The sequence below is a fragment of the Pleurodeles waltl genome, chromosome 2_1 (assembly GCF_031143425.1).
Source record: "Pleurodeles waltl isolate 20211129_DDA chromosome 2_1, aPleWal1.hap1.20221129, whole genome shotgun sequence".
Lineage (NCBI taxonomy): Eukaryota > Metazoa > Chordata > Amphibia > Caudata > Salamandridae > Pleurodeles > Pleurodeles waltl.
The window spans coordinates 332,446,010-332,467,743 of NC_090438.1; the positions used below are offsets into that span (position 1 = coordinate 332,446,010).

Consider the following 21,734-nt stretch of genomic DNA (forward strand, 5'->3'; position numbering starts at 1 on the left):
AGAGAACATTTGACCAAGGCGAAGGTCTCTTACAAGAAGCATGCAGACAAAAATAGGAGGGGCAATCCTGGTTATTGTGAGGGTGCGAAGGTCTGGCTATCCACTTGACATTTACATTTAAGTAGGAACAAAAAATTCCAGTCTAGATATGCAGGACCCTTTAAAATAAAGAAAATTGTAAATCCAGTAACAGTCAAAATTGCCTTGCCTCCTTTAGATTAATGTTCATCCAGTATTCCATGTCTCACTACTTAAGAGAAGCCTTCCCAGTGTTAGGGCAGCCACCCCTCCAGATCCTATCCAAGTAGATTCACATTTACAATATGAAGTGAATAGAATTTTAGACTCAAAGTTTAAAAAAGGAATATTATATTACCTTATTAATTGGAAAGGTTTTTGCCCAGAAGAAAGGTCCTGGGAAGCCTTCCAAAATGAGAATGCTCCAAGGTTGATAAAGCAATTTCACAACACTTTCCCCAACAAACCCTCTGTGGGATGGAGTTCTTTGGAGAGGGGTACTGTCAGAAAAAATATTGCCAGTGTTGTTAAGTTCTTCCCTCAGCAAAAACGATTCCCCTTTTCCTTGTACCCACATTGGTTGCAGTGGCGTCCTCACTCCTGTGGCTCTTGCAGGGGCTGCTCTTACAACTAGCTTCTTCAGGTTTAACTGCCACTCAAGATGGTGGCCACAAATCTTTGTGAGGTCAGTGCTCTAGTGTTTGTATCTTAGTCTTGTGCTGAAGCTTCCATCCAGCTCTTTCTCTCTGAGAGCTGTACACTTCAACTGTCATCCTGAGGAGAATGAGTAGTGTTCCTGAGGAGCTTTGTTTCATAAAGAATTCTTCCAGTTTTGAGTAATTAATTATTTTTCTTGTTATAGTGTTCACACCAGCTACTTTTTCCCTTATGGAGAAGCTGAATTTCTTCCTTCTTCCAACAACTGGCTATCGGCTTTCTGAGGAGAGTTTGTTTTGGCTTAACTGAACTTCAAGCAACTGCAGTGAGGAATCCTTTTGTGTGATTTCCAGACTTGCCAATATATATGTATACATATATTTTAAAAAACCCTTCACCTTGCAGACTTGTCAGTCTTAGAGACAGGCCTCAGTGCTCAGTCTAATTCCTAGACTGTGATTGAGAAAACGGAACCTTGAGAAGGAGTTTTTGTTTCCAGTAAAAGACATTAGTAGATTGTATATTTGTGAATCTTTGAACTGTTCTCCAGAGAACCTTGGATACCTCTGACTCATGGAGAAAAGAAGATATTAAGTTAACATTGTTCTCTTAGAGAGAGGCTAGTCTCTCAAAAGATCCAGGTTAGAAGAACGATAGAATTGGGTGAATGTGAATGGCCGAACAGTTGAATGCGCAGTAGGAATGTACTTATGTATACTCTTATCACCCGACTGCAAGTGCTTCCTTTAAAGACATCCCAATAAGAAGAAAGGTGCAGGTTACAGAGACAAACACTGAGTATCCTTTCTTTAAGTGGGAAACACAGGCTGGAGCTGGATCTGGAGGCGGTTGCTCTTTTTCTATTCCCAGTCCCCTTTCCCACTACCCGATGAAGGGTTCAGATAATCAGTAAAGTATGAGCATGAATCTGTTGGAGGGAGTTAGGTAAAAGGCATCAGCTCCTGTGGAAGTTTGATTTAATGGGTAATCTCCTGACAGTAATCTGTATTTTCTGACAGGAGACTAAGGTGTTCGATAACAGCTGTTATGTTGAAGATTTCAACCATTATTGACATAATTTAGCCACGCAGTATCTGGTAAAGATGTCAGATTGTTGCTGAGAGATATAACAAGGGTCAGGTCTATTTATTCTAAAACTCATTGTGGAGTTTACAAAACATTAATGACAACCATTTGTGTCCACTGGCCACAATAACTACCCGTTTGGACCTGAAAATGCTGAATTAAATGATCCATTTTGGACTCACCAGCTGTTCTTCAAAGACATTTAAAATGTTTTGCCATTTGTCAAACTTTGCAGGTGATATTACACTTGCCGAGAACAGACCAGGACTGTTCTTATGTCCTTGTGGAAGTTAACATAATTTCTTTTGCAAGCCTAACACACTAAAGGCAGTCAAACCCCTGGTATTCTGAGAACTGCCCATGCACGATAATGCGTCTTCTCTGTGTAAGGTAGACATTGCACTTTCTGGACCAGTAATACCTGGTAAACTATCGTGTATAGCCTTGGAGTGTGCACAGGATGAAATATTGTACAGAAAAATGAATAACAATTCTGCATGGAAGGGCAACTGATATAAAATATAAAACATCACCACTAAAATGAAGATTTGATAAAATATTAAGGGACATAAACTGACAAGAGGCTAGGTGAGAGGGCACAGGCCTCAGACCCAAACAAAAATGTATGTGGCTACATAAATGCTAAAATAACCTCACAACACCCTCCCCATTGCTAGGTTGAGAATGGGAAAGTATATAAAAATATAACCTATGACTAAAATCATTATAACTGCAACACGTCTTGTGAAAAAAAGCTAAAATAAATGTATATAAAAGGAGATAATGGCCCTCATTACAACATTGGCGGTAAATGTGGCTTACCGCCGTGCAGAAGACAGCCAACACACCGCTGCAGGTGCGGAAATCCGGTACAGCTATTACGACCCACAGGCCGTAATCCGCCAAAATTTAGACACCCACACAAGTCCTCCACACCAAAGGTCAGTGATAAATGGGCAATAACAAAACCTCCACCGTCATGCCAACAGGAATACGCCCACACTATCACAACCCACGAATCCACGCAGCGGTCTTTCAACCGCGGTATTCCATTGGCGGTACACACCCATTTACTAAACACAACCACATTGGACAAATCGAAATACATACACCTGATACACATACACACACCACACCCACACACTCAATACAATATAAAACACACACCCATATCACCCAGAAACCCCTACGACAAAAATTGAGAACAAAGCACAGAGAGAGACACCACCATCGACAAACTAGCATCCACAGGCACACAACACCATCACTCACACAACATCCACGCACCTCACACAACACACACAAACACATCCCCTCACACATCACAACACACACCACCTCACACATCACCCACACCACACCATGGCACCGCAAAGACACCCCAGGTTCTCTGAGGAGTAGCTCAGGGTAATGGTGGAGGAAATTGTGGTAACATAGCAGAGGTCACACAGTGGGGCCCACATCTGTGAAATGGAAAGGCAAAGTGACAGGTCAGGGTCCATACACTGGGTGAAAGTGACAGACATATGATAGGTCTAATAACTGTATGAGATGTAGGAGGCAGTGATGTCTTCTTTCATGTGTCTCACTGGAAGTATTGCTGGATCACGTTGTTTCTCTTGTCGATGTCCTCTTCTTCGGCCTCCTATTCTTCACTGTCCACAGGCTCCACAGCTGCCAGAAGACATCCTTCTGGACCATAATCCTGCAGAAAAGGCACCTGTCATCGCAAAGCCAGGTTGTGCAGCACACAGCAGGCCACAATGATCTGGCACACCTTCTTTGGTGAGTAGTAGAGAGAACCACCTGTCATATGGAGGCACCGGAACCTGGCCTTCAGGAGGCCGAAGGTCCTTTTGATCACTCTCCTTGTTCACCCATGTGCCTCATTGTAGCATTCGTCTGCCCTTGTCCTGGGATTTCTCACTGGGGTCAGTAGCCATGACAGGTTGGGGTACCCAGAGTCACCTGCAAATGTCGAGGGACAACTGTTAGACACACACTAACCCTTAGGGACAACCCCAGACCCAGACAACTATTCACACGGGATAGGGTCCTTGTTCTCACCTATTAGCCACACACAGTGACTCTGGAGTTGCCCCATCACATAAGGGATGATGCTATTCCTCAAAATGTAAGCGTCGTGCACTGAGCCTGAAAACTTGGCGTTCACATGGGAGATGTACTGGTCGGCCAAACACACCATCAGCACATTCATTGAATGGTAGCTCTTCCTGCTTCTGTACACCTTTTCACTCCTGCGGGGGGGAGGGTACCAAGGCCACATGTGTCCCATCAATGGCACCTATGATGTTGGGGATATGTCCCAGGGCATGAAAGTCACCTTTCACTGTGGGCAAACCCTCCACTTGAGGGAAAACGATGTAGCTGTGCATGAGTTTCAGCAGGGCAGACAACACTCTGGACAACACGTTCGAGAACATAGGCTGGGATATCCCTGATGCAATGGCCACTGTTGTTTGAAAAGACCCACTTGCCAGGAAATGGAGTACTGACAGGACCTGCACTTGAGGGGGGATTCCTGTGGGATGGCCAATAGCTGAAATCAGGTCTGGCTCCAACTGGGCACACAGTTCCTGGATTGTGGCACGATCAAGTCTGTAAGTGATAATGATGTGTCAGTCTTCCATTGTCGACAGGTCCACCAGTGGTCTGTACACCGGAGGATGCCGCCATCTCCTCTCCTGCCCCAGCAGACGTGCCCTATGGACGAGAACAGCGAGCACAGAATCAGCCAACACTGAGGTAGTAAAAAAATAATTTATTGCACACATTTGTCAATCTGCTATGTGCCTGTCACTGTGTGTATTGAAGGCCTAGATATGTGTGACGCACTTAAAAATAATGCCATGTGGGCACCTGAAATGGCGGCTGCCTGACCTGTAAGGTGGGACAAGGGGGTATGAGGTAACCGCGCTGGCGTTGTACACCGTCGTGGTAGGCGGTCGAAGACCGCGGCGCAATCCTGCATTGGTTATCATTGGGCCCTATGGGTCCAAGGAGCCAATGACGATGTATGCCGGCGGTGACTGTACGCACTGCCGCAGATGTGACCGCCAATTTCTCTCTGTTCACACACTTGATATCTGACCTCCGACAGGAGAGGACCTACACTGCAAGTGCTGCTGTGACCTGTGTCTGGAAGCGACGATAGCTCATGTGTCTGGGGAAAGGGCCCCTGCCTTCACTTCAGAGGAGTTGGAGAAGTTAGTGGATGGGGGTGCTTCCCCAGTACACGCTACTCTACAGTCCTCCAGACAAACAGGTGAGTAAACTGTGAGCATGCTGTATGGGCAATGCCTGTTTGGAGTGGTGTGGATGGAAGATACAGGGGGGGACTGAGGCCTGCATGAGCGGACGGTGAGTGTATGTGCCTCAGGGCAAGGGTGGGAATGTGGGGCAATGACTGTTACAGTCCAGACTGTAAAAGATCATCCTTTTCCCCTGTACTTTTCCTCTAGGCCAGCGCCCACCAAAAGAAGGATATTTGGTGTGCCATCGCCAAGGACGTCCGGACCCTGGGTGTCCACCACAGACGGAGCACCCACTGTCGGAAAAGATGGGAGGACATTCACCGCTGGAGCAAGAAGACGGTGGAGGCTCAGCTGGGGATGGCAGGATGAAGCACTCTGGGCACAAAGCCCCCTCCAGAACCAGTGGAGTATCACATCCACTACCTCAGTCCTTGGCAGGATGAAGCACTCTGGGAACAAATCCCCCTCCAGAACCAGTGGAGAAATGCATCCACTACCTCAGTCCTTGACAGGATGAAGCACTCTGGGCACAAAGCCCCCTCCAGAACCAGTGGAGAATCACATCCACTACCTCAGTACTTGGCAGGATGAAGCACTCTGGGCACCATGCCCCTTCAGAACCAGTGGAGAAAGGCATCCACTTGAGAGACTGTGGCTTTGCACTCCCCAGGATAAAGCAGTGGGCAACCCACCCACTGAAAAGACTTGAGAGACTGTGGCTTTGCACTCCCCAGGATAAAGCAGTGGGCAACCCACCCACTGGTGAGACTTGAGATACTGTGGCTTTGCACTCCCCAGGATAAAGCAGTGGGCAAACCACCCATTGGAGAGACTTGGAAGACTGTGGCTTTGCACTTCCCAGGATAAAGCAGTGGGCAAACAACCCACTGAAAAGACTGGAGAGACTGTGGCTTTGCACTCCCCAGGATACATCAATGGGCATAGAGCCCCCTTGTGGAGCTGGTGTCGTGCACTCCTCCAGCTGAGGTGCCCCCCCTTTCCTTCCCCCTGAGGTGCACGTTTCATTTCTATCTGATGCCCCAGCAGTGTTCTCTCCGTTTGCAGTCTGGTATCGAGTGTGGGCCTCGCCCATGCATTTTGAGCCCTGTGGTCCACGGACTTTGAATGGTGCACTATCCGGACTTGTATAGTTGGTGTACATAATTGTTTATACTGTATTTAAAGTTTTGACTAATGGACTTTTATTGATTACAATCGTTACAATCATTTCCTTTTGTCAATGCGTTGTTCCAGGGGGGGGTTGGTGGGTGTAAATCTATTGTTGCAGCATATATTGGTGTGTGTGTTGTTGTGAGTGAGGGTGGGGGTGGGGGTGGGGGTGTTGCGTATGTGTGTAACTCTCTTTTCCCTCCCCCCTCCACTGTGTTGTAGGTGCAGTACTCACCGTGGTCATCGCCGCTGTCGTTCGTGCTCCTGGTAGAGGAGCAGAAAAACTATTGCATGGAGGATTTGGAGTTCTGGCTCCATGGCGTCCTGGTTCCTCACAGGGTGTGTAGAGGTGAGTGTTTCCCCTTCCAAGTCCTGTTTCGGCCGTGTTTTTGTTCGCGTTGAATCCGCCCCGGAAAAGGTGGCGGATTGGCCTCTCATAATAGTGTGGGTGGTACATCGTCTTCCGCCTGTCTGTTGGCGGTGACCGCCATGCTGTTTGTTTGTACCGCCGTCGCGGTCGGAATGTTAAAGTGGCTGTCTATGTTGGCGGTTTCCGCCATGGTCGTGATTCCATTTTTTTTTACCGCCGGCCTGTTGGCGGTCTTACCGCTGCTTTATCACCGACCGCCTGGGTTGTAATGAGGGCCAAAATGTCCATGTTGACAAGCACGACAGACCAAGAGCATGCCACATTTCAGTGGTCAGTTTAAAGATTTGATAAAAAAAACATTCCAGCAAATTGAGGCCAAATGTCAGCAAGAATCATAAAATTAAAAAGAAATTGCTACGGTCATCCATTAAAATTGAACTTTGACAAGGAAAGTGAGGAAGCACTCATGTTCCGCTGCCTAGGCCATGGCTCCAGCTGAGGCAGCAGCATCCAATGCAGTGCCAGGTGTTGTAGCACCAGGATCCACGTGATCCACAAAGAGCAGCTCATAGGAAATCTTTCATTACAAATGCAATCTCAATTTCCAAGTCTGGTAATGAGACCTCATCAAGAATGTCAACAGACCCACATCAGAAGACTTGTGATGCATGTTTGAATGGGCCCCACAAACATTGAAAGACAGGCTGCACGCAATTCAGAACCGGTCTGAATGACAAAGACTAGCTGGACTCCAATTTTTCTAGGAGTGGGCTCCGAAATAATCCCTCATGTGTTCACGACACAGTCGCGTTGGTGGAAGCGCCATTAGTCCTCTTTGTTGAGACAGGGGATTATTGGGAATCCCCCAAAGACACTCGAAAATATCGGGTGTATGGCTGAAGGTATTATACCAAATACAAATTGGAAGGTGCTGACAAAACCAGAACCTACAATCTTAACGAAATGTGCAATCTCAGCCATGGCAGATGCATTGAAAATGCAACATATTAATTCACTGAAATGTTTTGGAGAGTTGCCATTTTAAAGGCACAGTTTCTCTGTGGATGATCGTGCTACTTGGAGAGAATAGGTCTCGTGTGCAGATGTAAGTGCCAAGTAGTTTGGAATAAAAGAGTTTTCAGTCTGCTTAGCCTGGCAAAATTTACAATTGAAGTAACAATATGAGGCCACATTTCTGCTACTTTTATCTCTTGCATCTCCTACATTTCCGTACTCTATTACAATTTGGGAGACCGAAACTATGTAGGCAGTTCTGTTCTGCATTCCACAACAGCACTCTCTATTTAGCATCAAGTAATTCCCATTTGAAAGCACGTGGCACACCGGACAAATCAAAGGGAACAGGAACACCCTTCAGATAACATGCTAAATTTGCAGTTGAAGCATTACATGCTCCATGCAAAGACAGCTGTTTTCAAAATCATTGAATGGCTGCCGCTAAGAAAGACCTCTTTCATGCCATTGAAACATTTGGTCATAAAGGGTAGCTCCCACACCTCATGGATGTTACTAGCTTCTAGTCACTCAAATCTGTCTGCAGAAATGTGCTTTAACCACAAAGTAAACTGAACTGCTGAAATGGGCGGCTTGAGAAACCTGTGTATTAACCAAACTGCAGATGGTAATTTTGCTATAGTGAAAGGCAACTTTTCAAATTTTTTGATGTATAACATAATATGCATTTCCTATTTCTTAGCCACTATTTCCTGCTTCTGCATCAAATGAAATGTGGCAAACAGGTCCCTGGAGCTGACGTGTTGCCAGGGTACCCAACCACTTTTCAGTATCTGTCCAACCGAACTGCATAATGGACATAAGCTGACTCTGTCCATGGGGTAAAAATTACATATTATTTTGTATGATGTCAATTGCAGATGGAATAATATTGTTGAAGGTTTAAATGTTGATGGACAAAGTGCTCATACTATTATCTACAATGGCTAAGGCTTTCTGGAGGTTTTTCTGATCTATTTGGCTCAACCGGGCAGCGGTTTCTTTTTTGCTAAATGTTTAAAGTTTCTTTATATATTGCATGTAAGAAGCGCTTTGTGCATGGGTTTTTAGGACCTAACAAGAAATCTTTTAAGCCTCTGGTTTCTGACAGGAGACTAAGGTGTTCTTTAACAGCTGCTAGTGTGGAAGATTTTAACCGTTGTTGACCTAGTTTACCTATGCTGTATGTGGGAATGACATTGGAGTGCTGTTTTGAAATGTCAAAAGGGTCAGGTCTATTTTTTCTAAAAACCCCTGTGGAGTTTACAAAATGGGAATGACAATCATTTGTGTTCACTGACTACAATAACCACCCATTTAGACCTGACAGTGTTGAATTAAATGATCCATTTTGGACCTCTGGTTGAGCTGTTCTTCAGAGAGATTTAAAATCTTTTACCATTTGTCAAATTTAGCATGTGACGGAATACTGGGCACATTCAATTTGTTAATCTTTGCTAAGGCTAAACAACTTGTTTGTTGCACTGTGTCGTTTTAAAATATAATTTGCAACAGAATAAGACGTGCTCTAACCAAAGCTTCTCATCACTGTATTTGCCAATTTCTAGTTCCCCACACACTCTTTAAGTCAATCAACTTCAACCAAAATTCATAGCCGTCAATAGCCAAATGGGAAACAAAAGAATTAGAATACATTAATTTGGTATCTGTTAACAGGACAGTCATCAATTTTATGGGAGGTAATTTAAAATAATGAGACTCAGCATCTTTGACATCATGCCTAGTAAAATATGCAAACTTTTCTACACATGTTTTAGAGCTCCCCACTTAGACAATGCTTCCATTGCGTGTACAGTTCTCAGTGTGCTGGCTTTATGTATATAGTGATGTCCGAAATAATAGTAGCAGAACATTTCCCCATAATTTGCTGTTGTTTGGCAAACATTTTCACTATCAAACATATTATAGTATTCAAGATCAGAAAGCATAGAATCAACTGTTTTCACATTCCAATCATCAAAAACAACCCCAAGTGTTATTGCATTGCTGGGGGTGTGGCCTGATACCGATGGAGCAATATACTTCCTCCATAGGTTCCTGGCGGCCGACCCCATCTGGGTGCCATCCTGACCTCAAATGCAGCAATACTACCCCCTGAAACACTGGGGGCTCGAGCTTGATGAACAAAACTTCACCAGAGAAGAACGGCTGGTCCTGCTGGTGCTGGGACAGGAACTGTGGAGGAGCAGTGAGGCCCCAAGATGGCGACCGGGGCTGGTGAAGTCTCGAAGAATTGTCCTCCCCCTGCTTGCACTTAAAGAAGGCACAGTGCCGCTGCTGAGAGTGGAGAGCTAGGACTGCCACTGGAGCACCCAGAGTATGGGATTTCCACCGCTGCTATCCTCAAGGGCGAAAGGGGAGGGAGCAGCATGCTCTGGTCCATTGACCTGCACAGCCCCCCCAAACCGGAAGAGGAGGAGTACACCGGGTGTGACCAGCTGATCCTGGCCCATATGGAGCCACGTGATGACATCAATGAGTCAATCAATCAATCAAAAATTTTGATAGAGCGCGCTATTTACCCGTGAGGGTCTCAAGGCGCTATTGGGGGGGGTGAGGGAGGGTTACTGTTCGAACAGCCATGTCTTGAGGTTTTTTCTGAAGATTAGGGGGTCTTTTGTTTTGCAGAGGTTGGTGGGGAGGGAGTTTCAGGTTGTGGGGGTGAGGTAGGAGAAGGCCCTGCCTCCTGTGGTGGTTCGATGGATGTGGGGGACTGTAGCTAGTGCGAGGTTGGCTGATCGGAGGTTGCAGGTGGGAGTGTGGAAGTTTTTGTTGAGGTAGGTCAGGCCGGTGTTGTGGAGGGATTTGTGTGCGTGGATGAGGATCTTGAAAGTGATTCTCTGGTCTATGGGGAGCCAGTGAAGAGATTTAAGGTGTGGTGAGATTTGTTTGTGGCGGGGGAGGCCAAGGACGAGGCGTGCGGCTGTGTTCTGGATTCTCTGGAGTTTGCGTTTGAGTTTAAGTGTGGTGCCGGTGTAGAGGGCGTTTCCATAGTCAAGTCTGCTGCTGATGAGTGCATGGGTGACTGTCTTCCTGGTCTCTGGGGCAATCCATTTGAAGGATTTTTTTTTAAGTGTGGAGTGTGTGGAAGTAGGAGGAGGTTAGTGCATTGATTTGTTGTGTCATGGAGAGGGAAGGGTCCAGGGTGGTGCTGAGGTTGCGTGCGTGGTTTGCTGGGGTGGGTGCGGGGCCTATGGCGGTGGGCCACCAGGAATCGTCCCATATGGTGTTGTTGGGGCCGAAGATGATGATTTCGGTTTTGCATGCGATGAGGGTGGTTTGCGTGCTGCGGTTCTTGCGTAACCCTGATTTGAGGGGTCAAGAGTGTTGTTTTCTTCGAGGAAGTGAGATAGGCTGGCGTTGACTAGTTTCTGGGCAACCTTGGCGGGGAAACGAAGGAGGGAGATGGGGTGATAGTTGGAGAGGATCACCGGGTCGGCTTTGTTTTTGTTTTAGGAGAGCGGTGATTTCCGCGTGCTTCCAGGGGTCTGGGTAGGTGGCAGAGTCGAAAGAGGAGTTGATTATGTCGCAGAGTATGGGGGCGATGGTTGGGCTGTCTTTGTTGTAGATAAGATGTGGACAGGGGTCGGAGGGGGATCCGGAGTGGGTGGAGTTCATGTTTTTTTTTGGTTTCTTCATGTGTGGTGGGGGCCCAGGTGGTGAGTGTGGTGGGGGGGTCGTGAGTGGGGGTTGAGTTGGGTGAGTGAGGGGTGTGTGTGGTGGGTGTGTGTGGTATGAAGCTGTTGTGGATGTCCAAGAGTTTGTGGTGGAAGTGGTTGGAGAGGGCGTCACATAGGGGCTGTGTGTGTGTGGGGTCTATGTTGCTGACTTTGGGTTTAGCTAGCTCTTTAATGATGGTGAAGAGTTATTTGCTGTTTTGAGAGTTGTTATCAAGGCGTGTCTTGTAGTGAGCTCTTTTGGCGGTGCATATGAGTTGGTGATGGGTGCGGATGGTGGCTTTGAGGGTGGAGAAGTTGGTTGTAAAGGGTTCTTGTCGCCATATTTTCTCCGCTTGGCGGCATTTGCGATTGGAGTCTTAGAGTTCGGGGGTGAACCATGGGGCATTCTTGATGTTGTGGGTGGCGATGTGTTTTCTGAGGGGGGCTAGTGTGTCTGCGCAGGTAGTGATCCATTTAGAGAGGCTGTGTGCTCCTGTGTTGGGGTCGTTGGTGTGGGGGGGACGTTGTGGGCCAGTTGGGAGTTCAGGCGTTCTGTGGGGATCTTGTCCCACATGCAGTAGGGTGTGGTGTGTGGGGGGGTTTGGTGAAGGAGAAGTGGATGCAGTGGTGGTCAGTCCAGAGGAGTTCGGCGGTGTGGGTGTAGGCTATGTGTTGGCTTGAGGTGAAAGTTGCATCGAGCGTGTGTCCTGCTGAGAAGGTGGGTGCGGTGACCAGTTATGTGAGTCCGAGGTTGGTGAGGTTGTCTATGAGGGAGGTAGGGTTGTGGTCTTGAAGGTTCTCCAAGTGAAAGTTGAAATCACTGAGGAGGATGTAGTCTGTGGAGGTGAGGGCGTGCGAGCTAATGGTGTCGGCGATGGTGTAGCAGAAGGCGGGGCGTGGTCCTGGTGGTCTGTAGATTAGTGTACCTCTGAGGGTGGAGTTGTTATTAATGTGGATTAGGAAGTGCATGTGTTCTGTGTTGTCGATAGTGTCTTGGGAGCTGGTGGTGACCTTGATGGTGTCCCTGTGTAGGATGGCGATGCCACCACCTGGCCTGTTGAGGCGGTCTTTGCATTGGAGTTTGTATCCCTTGGGGGTGGCAATGGCTATGTCGGGTTCCGAGGAGGGGTTGGTCCAGGTTTCCGTGAGGAAGGCGATGTCAGGTGAGTGTGATGTGATGAGGTCCCAGAGTTCTCTGGCATGTTTGTGAAGGGAGCGGGTGTTGAGGAGCAGGCAGTTGAGGTGGTTGTGGTAGGTGGTGTTGGTGTGGTGCATGAGGGTGTTGTTGCGGGGTGTGTTCTGGTTGTGGGGTGTGCGGAAGGGTTGGTTGGTGGGGGTGGGGGCAGAGCAGGTGAGTATTGCGTTGGGGGTGTTGTGTTTGTTGTAGTGGGGTCGCTATGGTTGGTGTGTGTGGTGTGAGGGATGAGGAGCAGGAGAAATGACAGGTGTAGCAGGTGAAGGGGCCATGAGTGTGAGTGGGGCTGGAAAGGGTGCAGGTGGTGCAGGGGCCTGGGTTCAGTGAGTGGAGGGTGAGGGGGAAGTAGATTTGTCTGAGGGGGCCAGGGGGACTGGCACTGGGTGTGGTCTTGGCACAGATGGGCGCAGAAGGGCTTGCCTTTGGTGCGCCTTTGGCGAATGGGAAGCCTGGGGGGTAGGGCCGCAGGGATTTGCAGCGGCGGGAAAAGAAAGAGGAAAACTCACAGTGAGGAGGTGGGGGGAGGGGCCATGGGGACGCGGCAGCGGGGGCTTTGGGCTAAGGAAAAGAGAAACTGACGGTGAGGAGGAGGGAGAGGTGGGAGGGGCCGTGGGACACAGCGGCGGGGTTTTGGGCTAAGGAAAAGGGAAACTGACGGTGAGGAAGAGGGGGAGGTGGGAGGGGCTGCGGGGACGCAGCGGCGGGGATTACAAGCAAAAGGGAATGGCCAAGTAGAGGCGGCATGGGGCATCGGTGCAAGGAGCGACCAAGGGTTGCTCCTTGTTGCAGCGCCACGGCTGCCATAAATGGGGAGGAGAGAGGGAGTGGCAGCTGGGAGGAGGGAGGGATGGGCGAATGGGAAGGCTGGGGGGGTGGGGCCGCAGGGATTTGCAGCGGCAGGAAAAGAAAGAGGAAAACTGATGGTGAGGAGGAGGGTGGAGGCGGGAGGGGCCGCGGAGACGCAGCGGCAGGGGTTTTGGGCTAAGGAAAAGAGAAACTGACGGTGAGGAGAAGGGGGGAGGTGGGAGGGGCCGAGGGGACACAGCGGCGGGGATTACAAGCAAAAGGGGATGGCCAAGTGGAGGTGGCGCAGGGCAGCGGTGAGGAGAAGGGGGGAGGTGGGAGGGGCCGAGGGGACACAGCGGCGGGGATTACAAGCAAAAGGGGATGGCCAAGTGGAGGTGGCGCAGGGCAGCGGTGCGAGAAGCGACCAAGGGTTGCTCCTTGTTACAGCGCTGCGGCTACCATAACTGGGGAGGAGTGAGGCAGCTGCGAGGAGGGAGGGCTGGGTGAATGGGAAGGCTGGGGCCGCAGGGATTTGCAGCGGTGGGAAAAGAAAACGGAAAACTGAAGGTGAGGAGGAGAGGGGAGGCCGGAGGGGCCGCCGGGACGCAGCGGCGGGGGCTTGGGCTAAGGAAAAGAGAAACTGACGGTGAGGAGGAGGGGGGGCGGGAGGGGATGCGGGGACGCAGAGGTTTTGGGCTAAGGAAAAGAGAAACTGATGGTGAGGAGGAGGGGGGAGGTGGGAGGGGACGCCGGGTCGCAGCAGCGGGGATTACAAGCAAAAGGGAACGGCCAAGTGGAGGCAGCACGGGCAGCGGTGCGAGGAGCAGCGGCTGCCATAAATGGGGAGGAGGGAGGGAGTGGCAGCTGGGAGGAGGGAGGGCTGCACGAATGGGAAGGCTCGGGGTGGGGCTGCAGAGATTTGCGGTGGTGGGAAAAGAAAGAGGAAAACTGACAATGAGGAGGAGGGGGGAGGCGGGAAGGGCCGTGGGGACACAGTGGCAGGGGTTTTGGGCTAAGGAAAAGAGAAACTGACGGTGAGGATAAGGGTGGAGGCGGGAGGGGCCACGGGGATACAGCGGCGGGGATTACAAGCAAAAGGGAACGGCCAAGCGGAGGCGGCACGGGGCAGCGGTGCAAGGAGCAAGAGTCGGAGAACATCTCTGCCAGAGGAGAACCCCATGTAGGAGGGTGGCCTGGTTTGTAGTGGGTACCTTGGGTACTTACACCTTATACCACGTCCTGTTATCCCTTATTAGTGAAATGTAGTAGTGTTCTAGCTGATAGAGGTAGATATAGCAGAGCAGCTTAGGCTGAACTTGGAGACATGCAAAGCTCCTGCAATAACACTTATAGTTACACAGTACTTTTACACAAGTAAAGACAACACCAAAAATAGAGGTATTTATTTGGGTGACACATTACCAAAAATATCTTAGCGACAATACTCCTTCTGGAGGTAAGTATTATACACAATAAGTACACTAGACACCAAAATTAGACAAGTAACCAGTCATAGAATAATGCAAGTAGGAAATCCTATAGAATGCAATGGAAGAAAATAGGTCTAGGAGCAACACACACCATTTTCTAAGAAACTGGAATGTGAATCACAAATTACCCCCTAGACAAGTGTAGTGAGTGCATAATCGCTGGGAAAGTAAGAATACAGTAAAGGTAAGTAAATTACCCCACCCCTGAGCCCAGAAAAGCAGGAGTAAAGTACTGCAAGTTTCCTTAGGACACACTACACCTTGTTTTGGGGATTTTGCAGCAGCCAACCAAGACTGCAAAGAACAACTGCTGGATTATTGGACCTGAAAACCTGTAAAGGAAGGGGACCAAGTCCAGAAGTCAAAAGAAGTTCAAGGAAGGACAGGACCCCCTGCCAACCCAGAAGCGGGTGCCAAAGAAGAGTCCCCAGATAGTCGAAGACTGCAGGAATGTAGCCTAGGAAGATGCCAGTGGGTTCCTGCATGACGCAAAAGATGTCCCACGGCGTGAAGATTGTTGCAAATTAGATTTTGTGTTGGAAGGCACCAACAAGCCTTTGCATCAAAATGGCACTGGATGGACCCGGGAGGGACCTTGGGGCTTTAACTCTGTGTGAGGAGGAAGAGGGGTCTCTCAGCAATTTTTGGAGAGCCATCAGGATACAAGCCAGCACCCCCAGGAGTCACAGGATCCAGGTCCAAAGGAGGTGCAAAATGCAGTAAATGCAGCACAACAAAAGAAGGTCCCACGCTGCCGGAGAACAACTCAGCAAGTTGGAGTGCTGGGGACCTGGGCCAGGCTGTGCATGAAGGAATTTTGAAAAGAGTGAACAGAGGCCTCAGGAGGTGGAAAAGACATAGTACATAGGGGTACCATTGCTCTTGGGGAAGGCAAGGTATTACCACTTCCAAATTGCATCACCAGGACCTCAGGACAGTCTATGTCGATGATGTCTACCTTCTGTGTCTTTTGGAGCACGCTTGTCACTGTGAAAGGAGTCCCAGGGTACCGGTTGTCGTCTTGGAAGGTGCCTGCTTGGAGCATGGGAGTGACTCCATCACTCCACAGGACATTTCTTCTGTCCTGGTGTAGGATGAAGACAGGGAGTCCCCAGAGCGTGCACACCGTGGAAACTATTGCTGTTGCTGATTCGGAGCTGAGGTTGCTGAAGAAAAGTGTCTCTTGTAGACACTTTTTTGCAGTTACAGCGTTTCTTGGAGCAGGCTGTGGTTGATCCGAGGTCAGAAGAGTCTAAAGTAGTTGCAGAGGATTCCTGAAGGAAACTTGCAAGCAGAATCTGAAGAGAATCCACAGGAGAGACCCTAAAGAGCCCTGAGAGGGGGCTTGGCTACCTTATCAGGTATGGACCTATCAGGAGGGGTCTCTGACGTCACCTGCTGGTACTGGCCACTCAGAGCCCTTCAGAGTGCCCCCACACCTTGCAAAGCTAGATGGCTGAAGTCTGGGACACACTGGAGGAGCTCTGGGCACCAACCCTGGGGTGGTGATGGACAGGGGAGTGGTAACTCCCCTTTCCTTTGTCCAGTTTCCCACCAGAGCAAGGGGAGAAGGGGTCCCTGAACCGGTGTAGACTGGGGTATGCAAGGAGGGCACCATATGTGCCCTTCAAAACATTTCCAGAGGCTGGGAGAGGCTACCCCTCCCCAGCCTGTAACACCTATTTCCAAAGGGAGAGGGTGTAACACCCTGCTCTCAGAGGAAATGCTTTGTTCTGCCTTCCTGGAACTGGGCTGCCCCTACCATCGGAGGGCAGAACCCTGTCTGTGACGTGGCAGCAGCTGTAGTTGCAGTGCAAGCCTCAGAGAGCTGGTTTGGCATTACTGGGGGTCCATGGTGGAGCCCCCAGGATGCATGGAACTGGCTCCCTAATACCAGATTTGGAATGGGGAGACAATTCCATGATCTTAGACATGTTACATGGCCATATTCAGAGTTACCATTGTGAAGCTACATATAGGTATTGACCTATATGTAGTGCACACGTGTAATGGCGTTCCCGCACTCACAAAGTCTGAGGAAATGGCCCTGAAATATGTGGGAGCACCTTTGCTAGTGCAAGGGTGCCCTCACACTTAGTAGCTTTGCACCTAACCTTCAGCAAGTGAAGGTTAGACATATAGGTGACTTTTAAGTTACTTAAGTGCAGTGAAAATGGCTGTGAAATAACATGTGCATTATTTCACGCAGGCTGCAATGGCAGGCCTGTGCAAGTGTTTGTCTGAGCTGAGAAATGATGTAGCCCATATGGATCTCCTGGAACCTCAATGTTCTGGGTACCTCGGTACCATATACTAGGGACTTATAAGGGGGGTCCAGTGTGCCAACTGAAATTGGTAAATGAAGTCACTGGCCTACAGTGACAAATTTAAAAGCAGAGAGAGCATAAGCACTGAGGTTCTGATTAGCAGAGCCTCAGTGACATAGTTAGTCACTAAACAGGTATACACATTAGGCCATAAACTATGAGCTCTGAGTTCCTGGCTAGCAGGATCCCAGTGGGACAGGCAAAACACACTGACACACACTCACAAATAGGCCAAAAGTGGGGGTAACCATGCTAGAAAGAGCCTACTTTCCTACACTCCACGAGGACGTTATTACGGCTGCCGGCTGAGACTGCTGAGGGGAGTTTGCAGAGGACAGCCGCTGCACCCACTGCAACTGGAACCCAGTTGCTGAAGCCCCAGCCGGGAGGTGAAACATAATGGAGCCGACATTGGGCCTGCTCTCAGTACATCTGAAGTCTGAAGATGCAGTGCGGGGACTCGCACTGCACAGCGAACAGCCCCATTAATCATATCAACTAAAGGGATGGGCAAGGGCTGGAATCAGCAAGGCCATGTCAGGGTCCCCTACATCTGTTGTCCCCCTACAAGCACATAGACAAAAGGCCCATGTGAGTCAGGAAAAGAAAAAGGTACTCCAAAAAGGAGAGGTTTCAGAGACACAAACTTCCTGTATAGAATTTTTCAGAAGAGGCAACACGTTATCGCCTGGAAACTCTAAAAGACATACGAGCAAAACCACCAGATACTTCAATGGAAGTACCAAGTACATCAGGTATTAAAACGAGAGCTCATAGCAAAACCATCAGATCATGAAACATGACGAACAACTGATAGTCAATCTCTCTGACCATGAACTTTACCCCACTGACCAATCTATTTTGAACCGAGGTCTTTCATTCTGTCCCACCAATCACTGGAATTTCTCGCCAAAATCAAATCTTTCTTTTCTACCATTTCCCCTCTTTCCACTCCTCCTTCTCTCTCCCAAAGCTCAAGTGACTTCTCTGTTCAGGACCTGGAAGACATTGCTCTTTTATGTAATCTATCCAATACTGTTGAACCAGACCTCCCACTTTCCCTAATAGCTCAAGAACTTGACTTTGACACTAATCAATATCCCCTTTTTGATTTAAGACCTAAATCTATTTTTACCCCCATCCTCCCGGCAGGTAATTCTATTGACTTATTTTCAACAACTGTTCTGAGGGACCTTGAGCAAGAATACAAATGGTACTGTGATAAACGAAAATACCTACCCTCCAACACCAATAGAGACCAAGTACAAGCTATATCACAACTGAGCAAAAATAGTCAGATTATTATAAAAGAGGCTGACAAAGGTGGGAATATTGTTATCCTCAATACCCATGATTATCTACAGGAAGCCTATCAACATCTTCAGGACAAGAACTGTTATAAAAAACTTTCTAATAATCCAACAGCTGAAATTCAACAAAGTCTGTCTGACCTGTTGGAGTACTGGCACTCTTGTCAAATCCTCTCGAGCAAAGAAAAAAAGGCTCTCTTTCTTCAGTTTCCCACTATCCCTACACTATGGGGGTCATTCTGACCCTGGCGGCCGGTGACCGCCAGGGTCACCGACCACGGGAGCACCGCCAACAGGCTGGCGGTGCTCCCGAGGGCATTCTGACCGCGGCGGTTCAGCCGCGGTCAGAAAGGGTAAACCGGCGGTCTCCCGCCGGTTTATCGCTGCCCCATTGAATCCTCCATGGCGGCGGAGCGCGCTCCGCCGCCATGGGGATTCAGACACCCCCTACCGCCATCCTGTTCATGGCGGGAAACCCGCCATGAACAGGATGGCGGTAGGGGGTGCCGCGGGGCCCCTGCAATGCCCATGCCAATGGCATGGGCACTGCAGGGGCCCCCGTAAGAGGGCCCCGCAAAGTATTTCAGTGTCTGCTTTGCAGACACTGAAATACGCGACGGGTGCAACTGCACCCGTCGCACCCCTGCAACTACGCCGGCTCAATTCTGAGCCGGCGTCCTCGTTGCAGGGGCATTTCTGCTGGGCCGGCGGGCGCTCTTTCGGAGAGCGCCCGCCGGCCCAGCGGAAATGTTTAAATGGCTGCCGTGGTGCGGTCATTTCACGGCGGTACCTTGGCGGACGGCCTCCGCCGTCCGCCAAGGTTAAAATCACCCCCTGTATCTCTTACCCAAAATTCACAAAAAAGGCCACCTGCCAAAGGGCAGACCAATAATATCAGGTATCAATTCAACGTGTTCCAATCTGGGTACCTCAATTTATCAGGAGCTACAGCCTTTTATGATAAACTTACTTCTTTCGTCAGAGATACCAAAGACATTTTACAAAAGTTACAAAATATCGATTGGCAACCTGATTACTTTCTTGTCACTATTGACGTAGTCAGCCTTTACACATCTGTAAAACATAGCGATGGTTTAGAAGCCGTCAGAAAATGTCTTTCTACCAAATCTGTGAAATACACGGCACGCAACTCTATGATATTGGAGATGTTGAAATTTTGTCTAGAAAATAACTATTTTCTTTTCGACGGTCAATATTACTGACAACTTCAAGGGACAGCGATGGGGGCGAAATTTGCACCACTGAATGCTTGCATTCTGATGGGAGCAGTGGAAAACTCCTGGCTTTGGAATGACCAAATTGAGCATCTTTCACAGCATATAATCTTTTGGTGACGCTATATCGATGACATTTTGCTTATCTGGCAAGGCCAGAAGGATCTTCTTAACCAATTCTTACACACACTCACACCCAACAGATGGGGTATTGAGATCACATATCAAATTTCCAACTCCTCAGTGGAATACCTTGATCTCTTGATTTTCATTCAAGATAATATACTACAGACCAGGTTTTTCCGGAAAACTACAGCGGCCAATTCAATTCTTCATGCCACCAGTTGTCATCCTCCCAGCACCATCCGTAATATCCCTCAAGGTGAATACAGGAGAGTGAGACTGAACCGTACCAACATATCTGATTATGAAACTACTTCCACTCAAATGACAGAGAGACTAACAGCCAGGGGTTTCATTTGTAATTCACTTAATATCATGAAGGATAAACTGAGAGACATGGATCGCAACAAGTTGTTAAACAAATCCCTACAGACCAGTAAGAATCCTGTCATTCGGTTCATTACAGAGTTTCGCAATGGCCATCATCTCATTCGAAAACATCTGAGAAAACACTGGTACTTATTACAGAACAATTCTTCCATCAACCAACAGATAACCAATTATCCACAAATAGAATTTAGACGGGCTCCCAACCTAAGAGACAAACTATGCTCATCTTTCTTCCACGTGAAGTCACCTACTACATTTTTACCCCCAAAACCAAAAGGTTTCTACACCTGCAGCAAATGTTCTATTTGTCAGCTGGGTCTCTCCAAATCCAGAACAGTCATCATAAATAAACATAGCCATCATATTAAGGACTCCATAAATTGTGAAAGTTCCTATGTTGTTTACGTAATCTGGTGCTCCTGTAATTTAGCCCACATTGGTAGCACTACCCGTTCACTCAAAACTAGGATCCAAGAACATTACCGGAACATAGAGAAACTGGATATGAAGGCTCCACTAGTAGAACACTTTTCTGAATTTCATCCTCATCAACGTATCTTTCCTTTCAGCGTTCTTCGACGAATTTCAGCATCCCCAAGAGGTGCCAACTTACTACTACGACTGCGCCAGGAGGAAAGCCCTATGATAATTCAAAATGATACAGTCAATAATGGACTTAACAAAGATCATGAGTAGCATTTTTGGCTAATGTAAAATGTTGATTGTGTAGTGTTACCTTATGGTGATTTTTCTTGCCAGATAGGATCACTTTTCCATTTCCTCATTCTAATAATATACTTCTGTTGCTGTTGTGCTTCTTATAGTTTTACATCTATTAGTCATTAGACATTTATATCTTTGCTGTGCTTTGCCCATTGTTTCATATTAGGTTCTCTTTATAGCACCAGTTTGTTGTCAGACCAAGTTTCAACCCGAAAAGGTAGTTTAATCATTATTATTAACTTTTATCACATAAACTTTCTTTTTTACTGTTCACTCTCCCTCCATTTCCTCTCTTTTCCATAATTTCTTTATCAATTTTTCATCATCATTTTCTTATCATAAATTTAATACGTTTATTATCAATCTTTTCCTTTTCTTTCTCCTTTTTTCCGTCCGCACCTCGGACGAAGAAAAACACTACAATACAAGATGGCTCTGCCCATTACCTTATATTCAAGATGGCGCCGCCCACTTTTACTGTTGGTAGTCCCTTTTCTCTGTCCACACCTCATCGTCAACACTGAGGTGGGACTTCCAGCATATCGATACACATTTAAGACGCGGAATCAGGTAGGCGCGTCACCCTATGTTTTTAAAAATTACAGCGACGGATGTGATTGCCCTAATATTTCGCAGCACCGACTTTATACAGGTGAGACTGGGGCTCCGTTTTAGTGCCCCCTTTTGTCCAACTATAATGCAGTCATTAAGGAGTTTCATGTCGGGTTAATCCCGACCTTCCAATGTTTTTCATATCTTTATTACTTAACAACTTCGTGTAGTTATTAGCTTCCCAAATAGGAGCCACTGTTGCTTTCCCTCGGGTAATGTAGTGTTACTTCCGCGCTCTAAGATTTTTGCATCTTCTACAGTAACATATTACAT

General features: G+C 48.0%; 1 long non-coding RNA gene across 1 annotated transcript in view; it reads right to left on the bottom strand.

Moving 5' to 3' along the window:
• The window catches only part of LOC138258819 (uncharacterized), a 68,544-nt gene extending 47,381 nt beyond the window's left edge, over nucleotides 1-21,163 (bottom strand). The window contains exons 1-2 of the long non-coding RNA XR_011198584.1: nucleotides 20,863-21,163; nucleotides 20,610-20,766 (exon numbers count right to left, since the gene is read on the bottom strand). This is a non-coding gene — a long non-coding RNA (uncharacterized lncRNA). The remainder of the gene's footprint in view (nucleotides 1-20,609; nucleotides 20,767-20,862) is intronic.
• Nucleotides 21,164-21,734: the final 571 nt, after the last annotated feature.